Source organism: Trachypithecus francoisi, unplaced genomic scaffold, assembly GCF_009764315.1.
Source record: "Trachypithecus francoisi isolate TF-2019V2 unplaced genomic scaffold, Tfra_2.0 Lachesis_group12, whole genome shotgun sequence".
Classification (NCBI taxonomy): Eukaryota; Metazoa; Chordata; class Mammalia; order Primates; family Cercopithecidae; genus Trachypithecus; species Trachypithecus francoisi.
In genome coordinates, this window is record NW_022681457.1 from 19,143,311 (window position 1) to 19,156,613 (window position 13,303).

Below are 13,303 nucleotides of genomic sequence, written 5' to 3' on the forward strand. Positions count from 1 at the left end.
AGAGAGAGAGAGAGAGAGATGGATTTTCACCCTTGTTGCCCAGGCTACAGTGCAATGGTGCGATCTCGGTTCACTGCAACCTCCACCTCCAGGGTTCAAGGAATTCTGACTCAGCCTCCAAGTAGCTGGGATTACAGGTGTCCACCACCACACCTGGCTGATATTTTGGTATTTTTAGTAGAGACAGAGTTTCACCATTTTGGTCAGGCTGGTCTCGAACTCCTGACCTCAGATGATCTGCTCACCTCGGCCTCCCAAAGTGCTGGGATTATAGGTGTGAGCCACCGCGCCCAACCTAATCCAATATTTTTCATGATAGATTGGTGAATCATTACATCAGTTTGGTAAGTTTTGACCAGAGTTTAATTTAAATTAAATTGAGTAACAGAAAATATCATATTCTATCAAAGTTAAAGGTGTGCTTTTGTGAGTCGTGTTTGGTTGCATGTGTGCACATACTGGGTCATAGTCCAAAAGGTTTAAAAGTTACTAATGTGAACATTTCTCCAATTACATTCCCTACCAGTCACACATTTTTCTGGATGATGCCTTCATCTTTTATGTGCAAGCATTAGTTTTCTGTAATGCCCAGTGTGACTTAACATGACCAAACTGAATTCATTATCTTCTCTTCAAACTTGTTCTTCCTTCTGCCTTCCCTATTTTTAAGAGTTATTGTCTACCCAGTCATGTAAAGTCTTTTGAATTTGATCTTGGAAACAAACCTAAAATGTATTCCTTTGCATCCTATACAAAAGCCGATGCCCTAGGTCAGCCTCATCATTTCTTGCCTGACCACTGCATTGCTTCTACCTTAGGTCTTTCTCGTTTGGGTTCAACCCCACCCAGTTGAAATTTTATTTTACCACTCAAATGAAGCTTGCCTATGTAAATAATTTAGTTGCATCACACACATTTCTGTCCTCTTTCTCCCATGATCTCATTAAAATTAAAGAAGTAACAAAAAGACAGAGGGGATAATAAATGAGAAAGGACCCATCAGCACCTGAGAGAAGTAAGCAAATTTAAGAAAGTCTGAAGGCTGGTGGATGATAGGTCCTGGCTCAAACAGTCCAGTAATAACTGTCAGGAGTGGATTCAGCTGACAAGCACAGTCACCAGCCAGGCAGAACCACAGAGAGGTCAGCATTCAGATTTGTCAGGTAGGACAGAGCATGCAACATGGGACAAAAATAACTGCTGGACAGCCAACGCCCTCTCTTCTTCCTCTACTCCCATATGCAGCTTATAATACCTGAAGACCCAGACGTGCACATATCCAGAAAAAATCTCTATACTCTATGCTACACCTCCCACTGCCTGGGAGATATGACTATAAATATGTGTGTGTATATGTATATACACACACACATATATACATACACATACTATAAATGTAATATAAAATATATACAAAAGAGACTATAAATATATAAATTGAATACACACACAGACACATACATACACATTGTAACCTCTCTGGGTAAGTGTCTTCAGCTGAAAAGTAAGATTACCTCCAGCTCTGACAATCTATGATTTTCTCTCCCATGTGTTTAAATTTATATCTGTTCTCTGGTCATACAACCAACACGCTGTAAAGATATGAAAAAAAAAGAGAGAGAGAGAAATGCATTGCTTCCTTGCTTAGGCTTCATCACTGGTAGAATTCTAAAGGAATTTCCAGTAAAGCTTTTGAATCCTCGTATCTGAAAGCTTGGCAGGACATGAGTAAAAACCTGCACTTATCAATAGACTTGAATTATTCTCCTTTTAATTAATACCATTAAACAAATTAGTATTCATTAAATACTTGTGATATGCCAGATGTTGGGCTAAACACTTATGTGTGTGATCACACTTAGTATTCAAACAACTTTTCAGATGAGCATTATTATTTCCATTATGCAGACAGGGAAATTAAGGCTCAGTGAGGTTAAGTAACTTCTCAACATCTCAGAGCTCAGCAAGTTGCAAATCTAAGTTTCTATATTAAATCTACCAGGTTCCAAAACATATGTTCTTAACGCCTGCATTCTACTGACTGGCGGTTAAGCTCTTCTATTAACTTGAAGTCAATTCACTCTGCCTCCGTTTCCTTATCTGTCAAATAGGGGAAATCCTTCACTCTTACCATCTTTAAGTTATTGTGAGGATATTTGATATTGAGCTTAATTCTGCCTTGATAAAATTATGTGTCATAAAAATGCAGGTTATAAATATAAATAGCAATTTGAATGGTTGGGTGTGTGTTACACCCCCCAGTGTAGCCGGGTCCAACTCCCTCTGACCTTACATCAAACCTATTTATACCTTTTTTCTGAGCATGGCCCCGACAGACATTTGCATTTGTAATCCCTGGACTAGAGGCTGGAAGCTTTCTTGAAATAATAAATACAGTCAGTTCTCCGTATCTGTGAGTTCTGCATCTGTGGATTCAACCAACTGCAGATCAAAAATATTCAGAAAGTAAAATGGATGACTGTATGTGTACCGAACATATGCAGACTTTTTTTCTCATTATTATTCCTTAAGCAATATAGTACAACTATTCGTGTAGCATTGACATTGTGTTAGGTATTATAAGTAATCTAGAGATTATTTAAAGGATACAGGAGGATGTGTGTTTGTTATATGCAAATATTATACCATTTTATATAAGGACTTTGAGCATCTGTGGGTTTTTGTATTTGAGGGGGATCCTGGAGACGAATTTACCCCACAAATACCCAGGGACGACTTTACAATCTAAAAGGGAAAAAAGAGCAGTTCATTAGATGGTATGCCTGCATGCATTTTCCTTTACTTGCCATTCGCTACAGAAATGGATCCTGGTTTCCTCATCTGAAAATTCAGGATAGATAGTCACTGGCTTTTTTGTGAAGATTAAATAAAGTAACATGAAGGCACTTTGAAAATTCTAAAAGGCAAAAGAAATCTAAAATGCTATTTTAACAAACAACATATTTGCTAAAGTTTCAGCATTATGTCAAAAAATAAACTTAGAAACACGGACCGACCCCACCATTTTTTTTACACTCCAGATGTTAAAACATCTTGTTTAGTCACTTTAGCATACATCTCAAATTTATGATCAATTTGTTTGAAACACCGTCCTGTTGTATTTAAAAAATAATATACTCTGGACAAATAGACTTCTTCTGGACAGGTAAAAAGTTAGAACTATTTGGAAATGGCTGCAGGGATGCATATTTACTGGGCACCCACTAATTGTCGGGTACCAGACTAGAATCCTCTGCTGGTATGCTCCCTGTGGCTCCTCAGCCCTTGATTCTTGGAGCCCTCCTTCCACTAATTGAATTGTATTGCTGTTGATCTGTCCTCTCTTCTATACTGAGGACTCTGCGGTTCAAGACTTGCCAGTTATCTTTTCATTCTGAGCACACAGTAGGCTTGTAAGACACTCCTGTTGAAGTGGAGTGAATTCATCTGTTCTTCTGTATAATAGTAAAAGTAGTTCCCAGTTATTGAGCTTTTAAGTCAAAAGCTTCTGATATGCATTAATAATCATTGATTCTTGCTGAGCCTCACCATGAACCAGGCACTAATCTGAGTTCTCTACACATGTTGACCCCATGAGAAAGGCATGATTGTCAATCTCGATGTACAGACAAGGAAATAGAGGCCCAGACTGATTATGGGACTTGCCCAGTGTCACCAGGCAAAGTTTTGTTTGACCCCTGCAGTCTGGTTCCAGAATGTAGGCTTTTAACCAAAATTACACTGCCTTTGTATTAGTTCATTGTCACACTGCTAATAAGAAATACTCAAGACTGGGTAATGTATAAAGAAAAGAGGTTTAATTGACTCACAATTCCACATGGCTGGGGAGGCCTCAGGAAACTTACAATCAAGGCAGAAGGCACCTCTTCACAGGGCAGCAGGAGAGAAAATGAATGCCAGCAAGGGAAATGCCAGATACTTATAAAACCATGAGGTCTTATGAGAACTCACTCATTGTCACGAGAATAGCATGAGGGAAACCACCCCCATGATCCAATCACTTCCCATGAGTTCCCTTCCTCAGCATCTGGGGATTACAACTCAAGATGAGATTTGGGCGGAGACGCAGCCAAACCATATCAGTCTTGCATGTGATCTTATTGATTTTTCATTTAATTTTCAAAAGTCAAAGCCTTGAGTGCTTAACTTGGCACTCAGGGCTCTAGTTACTTCTGGATGCTTATCTTCCTTTTGGACTATAAACTCCTGGAAGGCAGATGCTTATCCAGCAACCCTCAAGTTTCACTCATGCTTGCTTTTGCACTAGAATAAATCAGTACACTGTCGGTGACAATTCTGCTCAGCTATCTCACTGTTGGCATGCAGTGGCTTTTTTTTTTTGCATTTATCTTTCCGGGTGTGCTAGTTTCAGGCCTCCCGAACTCAGGCACCTGGCATGTGCAGGTCTCAAGGTAGACTCCAAGAGCTAACAAGTGAGAGCCAGTGCCCTGCTCAGCAGCAAGATTCCTGTCTTCCCTTTTAGGTCACTCAGCTGAAACAGATCTCTTTCCTGAGGGTACCCCCAGAATGTTTATTGTTCTATCACCTCCTGCATCACAGATTCCATAGTACTAGCATTTCTTTTGAGGGAAAAGAATAAAAACATAAGGCAAAGGCTGATTATATGCAGAAATCTGAATAGTTATTATTGTAGTGAACAAAGTCTGTCTACAATGAAGTTACTGATAAAATTTGCAGCTGTGGCTTAATCATCTCTCTAGTGTTGCAGGACACCTATCTCATAGTGCTGTTCGGATCCCATGCCTAGAGGTCCTCCGAATCCACCCTTTCCTCCAAGCCCCTACAGCTAGAACACTGGCAAGCCAAGCAGACTAACATTTCCAGGTGTACTTTGACTCTGAGCACCTCTCTCTACCTCCACTGATATCACCTAAACTCAAGCCTGCATCATGCCTGTCCTGGGCCATCTGGCAGCAGCCTCTAGCAGGCCTTGCTACATCTACTCTTGCCACCTCAGCAATCAGATCCCCTAAAGGAACAGTATTTTTGAAAATATTAATCAACATACCTCGTTCCTTTGCTATAAATCCTCTAAGTTCTTCCTATTGCACTTAGAATAAACTTCAAATTCCATACCTGACTTCCTTCATAACACCCCCCCCCACCAACTTTGATGTAGTGTCATTGGTCCCTTTGCTTTTTCAACACATTAAGCTCATTCATGTCTCAGATTCTGTGCATTGCTGTTCCTACTGATTACTCAGCTTCCAGCACCCACCCACAGACATCCCCAGGACTCATTCCCTCACTCATTCAGCTATAAACATCACCTCCTAAGATCCATTTCTTACCTAAAATAGCAACTCCTGTCTTGCTCTCTGCCCTCACCCTATGCCATTTTCACATATCCATGTTTGGCATGATCATGTGTGTGTGTGTGTGTGTGCGCGCGCGCGGGGGTGTGTGCATGGGTGTGTGTGTGAATTTAGTTGTTTACTGTCTGTCCCTGTAGTAGGGTGAATAATGGTCCCAAAGATGTCCACATCCTATCCTAATCCTCAAAACCTGTGATTATGTTATCATGCTTGGTAACCGTACTCTGCAGATATGATTGGATTAGTGCTTTTGGGATGGGGAGATTATTCTGAATTATCTGGGTGGGCCCAATATAATTACAGGGTTCTTATAAAGGGAGATGCAGGATCAGAGTTAGAGAGAGAAGATGTAAGGACAGAATCAGGGGTCAGGGAAGAGAAAAGATGCTCTGCTGCTGGACTTGAACATGGAGGAAAGTGCCATGGGTCAAGGAATATAGGTGCAGGCATTCCTAGAAGCTGGAAAAGGTAAGGAAGTGGATTCTAGAGCCTCCAGAAGGAAAATGGGACTGCCAAGGTCTTAATTTCAGCCCAGTGAAATGGATTTCTGACTTCTGATATCCAGAACCTTAAAATAATAAATTCACATTGTATTGAGCTACTAAGTTTGTAGTATTTTGCTATAGTGACCACAGGAAACTAATCCATCCCCACCCCACAACTAGAATGTAAACTGTAAACTTTATAAATATAGGGATTAGTTCCTAGAAGAATGCTTAGGTCATAAGAGACATTAAAAAAAGGATTTGTTGCATCAGTGAATGAAACCATGAACTGTGTGTTTACATGGGTGTCTACTACACGAGGCGAAGAGTGGCTTGAGGGCAAGGACTGTATCTTATTGCTATCCACACACCTATCGCCCTTCATGCCTGACACACAGCAGTCAACACAACTCAGGAGATTTGAAGGAAGTAGCATACATTTATTAAATGGAATGATCTGGAAATAGTTGATAATGTCATAGTTAAATACATTTCATAAGTATGTAGTCTTTTATAGGGAAAATTGGAATGTGTGTAATGTGAATATAGCAGGTAGTATTATTTTTATGTTTTTCCCTATCTGACTTGAAGTTGTCAGCATGGAGCTTAAAGTAAAGAAGTCCAGTTGTGAATGAAAAGAAACTCAGACACACACATTTTAAAATTCTCAATCTGTTTCAGAATTGCTTCTCTAATGAAAGGCTCCAGCTTGCCTCATGTTCTGAAAACAACTACCCATGAAGCACTGAGAGCCTACAGCGGGTGGGAGGGTCAGAAGGCCTTGAGCTTCACTCAGCAGCTGCTCCAAGAACCCTAGGCTCTGTCAGATGTGTGCACCCCATGTGTAAAAGCTGTTTCCCATACTGTAGTTTGGCTTCTGCACTCTATGGATTAGCTAGGGCCGATTAAGTAACCAATTTATGTACTCAGAGCTGTTTAAATGCATGCTGTGTCTGCATGATAGATGGCAATATTCTTCTCTGAACCACCATTCCTTCCCCAGGATATTTTCCCCCTCAAAAATAAATATGAAAAGGAGCCTAAAATAATATTGCAAGAGAAACAGGAAATTCAAAACTTTTCTCAGCTAATTCTAAGAAAGTCCTAAAAACCAGATGGCATGAATAATTCTACCTGTGCGAGGGCTGACAGAGATGTGGGTCAAAAGCCTGCTGGAAGCTAGGGTGGCACGGCGGAAGGCACACAGGCCTTGGAGTCAGAGAGACCTGGGTTCAAATTCCAGGTGGGTACCTATTAGCTTCAGTCTTGGGCAAGTCATCTTACTGCTTTGTTCTTTGCTCTAGTGAAAAGGATATAATAATGTTTCATTTTCAGGTTGATGTGAAGTTTAGAAGTATGTATGTAAATACTGGTATATTGGTAGCATGAAATGAGGAGTCACAAACTCAGGTTTCCACAGGGACCTGGCATATTGCATAAAGGAGAGGCTGGCCAGGTGGACCCGTAATGAATTGGCAAGTGTGTGCCCATCGAAAGGGGCAGCTGCTGCTGTGCTGCATCCAGCTGGGAGTGACCATGTGGAAATGAGGGCCCTTGTGTGCCAGAGCTTCTCACTTTTCAAGAGAAGCAAGAATGATTATTACTTTTTATGTAAAATCTCTTAAGCTTTCCATATTGACAACAAATTCAAAGTTTGAAAAAAAAAATTACTGATCAGATCAAACAATGTCTGTGAACAGAACCTGACCTAAGGTCCATCAGTTAATGGTTTGTGCTCTAGATAAATGGTCATTATTATTACAACTTGGAGGAGCTTTTAGAAACAGAAAGTGTCATACTGTCTTTTTTTTTTTTCTCAGTTCATTTTTTTTTTTTATTATACATTAAGTTCTAGGGTACATGTGCATAACGTGCAGGTTTGTTACATATGTATACTTGTGCCATGTTGGTGTGCTGCACCCATCAACTCATCAGCACCCATCAATTCATCATTTATATCAGGTATAACTCCCAATGCAATCCCTCCACCCTCCCCCTGCCCATAATAGGCCCCGATGTGTGATGTTCCCCTTCCCGAGTCCAAGTGATCTCATTGTTCAGTTCCCACCTATAAGTGAGAACATGCGGTGTTTGGTTTTCTGTTCTTGTGATAGTTTGCTAAGAATGATGGTTTCCAGCTGCATCCATGACCCTACAAAGGACGCAAACTCATCCTTTTTTATGGCTGCGTAATATTCTATGGTGTATATGTGCCACATTTTCTTAATCCAGTCTGTCACTGATGGACATTTGGGTTGATTCCAAGTCTTTGCTATTGTGAATAGTGCTGCAATAAACATACATGTGCATGTGTCTTTATAGCAGCATGATTTATAATCCTTTGGGTATATACCCAGTAGTGGGATGGCTGGGTCATATGGTACATCTAGTTCTAGATCCTTGAGGAATCGCCATACTGTTTTCCATAATGGTTGAACTAGTTTACAATTCCACCAACAGTGTAAAAGTGTTCCTATTTCTCCACATCCTCTCCAGCACCTGTTGTTTCCTGACTTTTTAATGATTGCCATTCTAACTGGTGTGAGATGGTATCTCATTGTGGTTTTGATTTGCATTTCTCTGATGGCCAGTGATGATGAGCATTTTTCATGTGTCTGTTGGCTGTATGAATGTCTTCTTTTGAGAAATGTCTGTTCATATCCTTTGCCCACTTTTTGATGGGGTTGTTGTTTTTTTCTTGTAAATTTGTTTGAGTTCTTTGTAGGTTCTGGATATTAGCCCTTTGTCAGATGAGTAGATTGCAAAAATTTTCTCCCATTCTGTAGGTTGCCTGTTCACTCTGATGGTAGTTTCTTTTGCTGTGCAGAAGCTCTTTAGTTTAATTAGATCCCATGTGTCAATTTTGGCTTTTGCTGCCGTTGCTTTTGGTGTTTTAGACATGAAGTCCTTGCCCATGCCTATGTCCTGAATGGTACTACCTAGGTTTTCTTCTGGGGTTTTTATGGTATTAGGTCTAACATTTAAGTCTCTAATCCATCTTGAATTAATTTTCATATAAGGAGTAAGGAAAGGATCCAGTTTCAGCTTTCTACTTATGGCTAGCCAATTTTCCCAGCACCATTTATTAAATAGGGAATCCTTTCCCCATTTCTTGTTTTTCTCAGGTTTGTCAAAGATCAGATGGCTGTAGATGTGTGGTATTATTTCTGAGGACTCTGTTCTGTTCCATTGGCCTATATCTCTGTTTTGGTACCAGTAGCATGCTGTTTTGGTCACTGTAGCCTTGTAGTAGAGTTTGAAGTCAGGTAGCGTGATGCCTCCAGCTTTGTTCTTTTGACTTAGGATTGTCTTGGCAATGTGGGCTCTTTTTTGGTTCCATATGAACTTTAAAGTAGTTTTTTCCAATTCTGTGAAGAAACTCATTGGTAGCTTGATGGGGATGGCATTGAATCTATAAATGACCTTGGGCAGTATGGCCATTTTCATGATATTGATTCTTCCTATCCATGAGCATGGTATGTTCTTCCATTTGTTTGTGTCCTCTTTGATTTCACTGAGCAGTGGTTTGTAGTTCTCCTTGAAGAGGTCCTTTACATCCCTTGTAAGTTGGATTCCTAGGTATTTGATTCTCTTTGAAGCAATTGTGAATGCAAGTTCATTTATGATTTGGCTCTCTGTTTGTGTGTTATTGGTGTATAAGAATGCTTGTGATTTTTGCACATTAATTTTGTATCCTGAGACTTTGCTGAAGTTGCTTATCAGCTTAAGGAGATTTTGGGCTGAGACAATGGGGTTTTCTAAATATACAATCATGTCATCTGCAAACAGGGACAATTTGACTTCTTCTTTTCCTAACTGGATACCCTTGATTTCTTTCTCTTGCCTGATTGCCCTAGCCAGAACTTCCAACACTATGTTGAATAGGAGTGGTGAGAGAGGGCATCCCTGTCTTGTGCCAGTTTTCAAAGGGAATTTTTCCAGTTTTTGCCCATTCAGTATGATATTGGCTGTGGGTTTGTCATAAATAGCTCTTATTATTTTGAGGTACGTTCCATCAATACTGAATTTATTGAGCGTCTTTAGTATGAAGGGCTGTTGAATTTTGTCAAAAGCCTTTTCTGCATCTATTGAGATAATCATGTTGTTCTTGTCTTTGGTTCTGTTTATATGCTGGATTATGTTTATTGATTTGCGAATGTTGAACCAGCCTTGCATCCCAGGGATGAAGCCCACTTGATCATGGTGGATAAGCTTTTTGATATGCTGCTGAATCCGGTTTCCCAGTATTTTATTGAGGATTTTTGCATCGATGTTCATCAGGGATATTGGTCTAAAATTCTCTTTTTTTGTTGTGTCTCTGCCAGGCTTTGGTATCAGGATGATGTTGGCCTCATAAAATGAGTTAGGGAGGATTCCCTCTTTTTCTATTGATTGGAATAGTTTCAGAAGGAATGGTACCAGCCCCTCCTTGTATCTCTGGTAGAATTCAGCTGTGAATCCATCTGGTCCTGGACTTTTTTTGGTTGGTAGGCTATTAATTATTGCCTCAATTTCAGAGCCTGCTATTGGTCTATTCAGGGATTCAACTTCTTCCTGGTTTAGTCTTGGAAGAGTGTAAGTGTCCAGGAAATTATCCATTTCTTCTAGATTTTCTAGTTGATTTGCGTAGAGGTGTTTATAGTATTCTCTGATGGTAGTTTGTATTTCTGTGGGGTCGGTGGTGATATCCCCTTTATCATTTTTATTGCATCTATTTGATTCTTCTCTCTTTTCTTCTTTATTAGTCTTGCTAGCAGTCTGTCAATTTTGTTGATTTTTTCAAAAAACCAACTCCTGGATTCATTGATTTTGTGGAGGGTTTTTTGTGTCTCTATCTCCTTCAGTTCTGCTCTGATCTTAGTTATTTCTTGCCTTCTGCTAGCTTTTGAATGTGTTTGCTCTTGCTTCTCCAGTTCTTTTAATTGTGATGTTAGAGTATCAATTTTAGATCTTTCCAGCTTTCTCTTGTGGGCATTTAGTGCTATAAATTTCCCTCTACACACTGCTTTAAATGTGTCCCAGAGATTCTGGTATGTTGTATCTTTGTTCTCATTGGTTTCAAAGAACATCTTTATCTCTGCCTTCATTTCGTTATGTACCCAGTAGTCATTCAGGAGCAGGTTGTTCAGCTTCCATGTAGTTGAGCGGTTTTGATTGAGTTTCTTAGTCCTGAGTTCTAGTTTGATTGCACTGTGGTCTGAGAGACAGTTGGTTATAATTTCTGTTCTTTTACATTTGCTAAGGAGTGCTTTACTTCCCATTATGTGGTCAATTTTGGAATAAATGCGATGTGGTGCTGAGAAGAATGTATTTTCTGTTGATTTGGGGTGGAGAGTTCTATAGATGTCTATTAGGTCCGCTTGGTGCAGAGATGAGTTCAATTCCTGGATATCCTTGTTAGCTTTCTGTCTCGTTGATCTGTCTAATACTGACAGTGGAGTGTTGAAGTCTCCCATTATTATTGTGTGGGAGTCTAAGTCTCTTTGTAAGTCTCTAAGGACTTGCTTTATGAATCTGGGTGCTCCTGTATCGGGTGCATATATTTTAGGATAGTTAGCTCTTCCTGTTGAATTGATCCCTTTACCATTATGTAATGGCCTTCTTTGTCTCTTTTGATCTTTGATGGTTTAAAGTCTATTTTATCAGAGACTAGGATTGCAACCCCTGCTTTTTTTGTTCTCCATTTGCTTGGTAGATCTTCCTCCATCCCTTTATTTTGAGCCTATGTATGTCTCTGCATGTGAGATGGGTCTCCTGAATACAGCAGACTGATGGGTCTTGACTCTTTATCCAGTTTGCCAGTCTGTGTCTTTTAATGGGAGCATTTAGTCCATTAACATTTAAGGTTAATATTGTTATGTGTGAACTTGATCCTGCCATTATGATATTAACTGGTTATTTTGCTCGTTAGTTGATGCAGTTGCTTCCTAGCCTCAATGGTCTTTACATTTTGGCATGTTTTTGCAATGGCTGGTACGGTTGTTCCTTTCCATGTTTAGGGCTTCCTTCAGGGTCTCTTGTAAGGCAGGCCTGGTGGTGACAAAATCTCTAAGCATTTGCTTATCTGTAAAGGATTTTATTTCTCCTTCACTTATGAACTTAGTTTGGCTGGATATGGAATTCTGGGTTTAAAATTCTTTTCTTTAAGAATGTTGAATATTGGCCCCCACTCTCTTCTGGCTTGTAGAGTTTCCGCCGAGATCTGCTGTTAGTCTGATGGGCTTCCCTTTGTGGGTAACCCGACCTTTCTCTCTGGCTGCCCTTAAGATTTTTTCCTTCATTTCAACTTTGGTGAATCTGGCAATTATGTGTCTTGGAGTTGCTCTTCTGGAGGAGTATCTTTGTGGCGTTCTCTGTATTTCCTGAATTTGAATGTTGGCCTGCCCTACTAGGTTGGGGAAGTTCTCCTGGATGATATCCTGAAGAGTGTTTTCCAACTTGGTTCCATTTTCCCCCCCACTTTCAGGCACCCCAATCAGACGTAGATTTGGTCTTTTTACATAATCCCATACTTCTTGCAGGCTTTGTTCATTTCTTTTTCTTCTTTTTCTTTTGGCTTCTCTTCTCGCTTCATTTCATTCATTTGATCCTCAATCGCTGATACTCTTTCTTCCAGTTGATCGAGTTGGTTACTGAAGCTTGTGGATTTGTCACGTATTTCTCGTGTCATGGTTTTCATCTCTGTCATTTCGTTTATGACCTTCTCTGCATTAATTATTGTAGCTATCCATTCTTCCACTCTTTTTTTCAAGATTTTTAGTTTCTTTGCACTGAGTACGTAATTCCTCCTTTAGCTCTGAGAAGTTTGATGGACTGAAGCCTTCTTCTCTCATCTCGTCAAAGTCATTCTCTGACCAGCTTTGATCCATTGCTGGCGATGAGCTGCACTCCTTTGCAGGGGGAGATGCGCTCTTATTTTTTGAATTTCCAGCTTTTCTGCCCTGCTTCTTCCCCGTCTTTGTGGTTTTATCTGCCTCTGGTCTTTGATGATCGTGAATTACTGATGGGGTTTTGGTATAGGTGTTCTTCCTGTTTGATAGTTTTCCTTCTAATAGTCAGGACCCTCAGCTGTAGGTCTGTTGGAGATTGCTTGAGGTCCACTCCAGACCCTGTTTGCCTGGGTATCAGCAGCAGAGGTTGCAGAAGATAGAATATTGCTGAACAGCGAGTGTACCTGTCTGATTCTTACTTTGGAAGCTTCCTCTCAGGGGTGTACTCCACCCTGTGAGGTGGGGGGTGTCAGACTGCCCCTAGTGGGGGATGTCTCCCAGTTAGGCTACTCAGGGGTCACGGACCCACTTGAACAGGCGGTCTGTCCGTTCTCAGATCTCAACCTCTGTGTTGGGAGATCCACTGCTCTCTTCAAAGCTGTTAGACAGAGTCGTTTGCGTCTGGGCAGGTTTCTGCTGCTTTCTTTGTTGTTGTTGTTTAGCTGTGCCCTGTCCCCATAGGTGGAGTCTA

General features: G+C 40.4%; 1 protein-coding gene across 1 annotated transcript in view; it reads right to left on the bottom strand.

The window, feature by feature from the left end:
• DAB1 (DAB adaptor protein 1) overlaps window positions 1-13,303 on the bottom strand; it is a 1,271,953-nt gene that overhangs the window by 614,026 nt on the left and 644,624 nt on the right. The window lies entirely within an intron of this gene.